We start from the raw sequence: 661 nt of genomic DNA, 5'->3' as shown, positions 1-661 counted from the left end.
AAGTCATTAGCCAGAGTCTGAACCTCTCTAGCCAATGGGTGTCTAGAAACCTGCAAGTGAGCTAGACATCCCATGCTCCCTGCCTTTCTACTTAAGGCATCTGCCACAACATTGGCTTTTCCCGGGTGATACAAGATATTGATATCATAGTCCTTCTGTAGTTCCATCCATCTCCTCTGTCTTAAATTCAAATCTTTCTGAGTAACGACATACTGTAAATTACGATGATCTGTATTGACTTCACATTTGACCCCATATAGGTAATGTCTCCATTGCTTTAATGCAAATACTACTGCAGCCAACTCCAAATCATGAGTCGGATAGTTACGTTCATGCACTTTTAATTGCCTTGAAGCATAAGCAATTACATTTCTTTCCTTCATTAGCGCTGCACCCAAACCAGAATAAGATGCATCACAATAAGCGATGAAATTCTTACCTTCCACTGGCAGGGTAAGAATTGCTGCAGTAGTCAACAAGGTCTTGAGTTTCTGAAAACTTTCTTCACATTCATCCGACCATACAAAGGGAACATTCTGCTTAGTCAAATTTGTTAGCTGCGAAGCAATAGAAGAAAATCCCTTGACAAATCGACGGTAGTAGCTAGACCAACAAAGCTTCTTTCCTCTGTAACATTAGTAGGTCTTACCCAACTCTTCAC

The sequence above is a fragment of the Solanum pennellii genome, chromosome 4 (assembly GCF_001406875.1).
Source record: "Solanum pennellii chromosome 4, SPENNV200".
Classification (NCBI taxonomy): Eukaryota; Viridiplantae; Streptophyta; class Magnoliopsida; order Solanales; family Solanaceae; genus Solanum; species Solanum pennellii.
Note: the sequence above shows the minus strand (reverse complement) of the source record.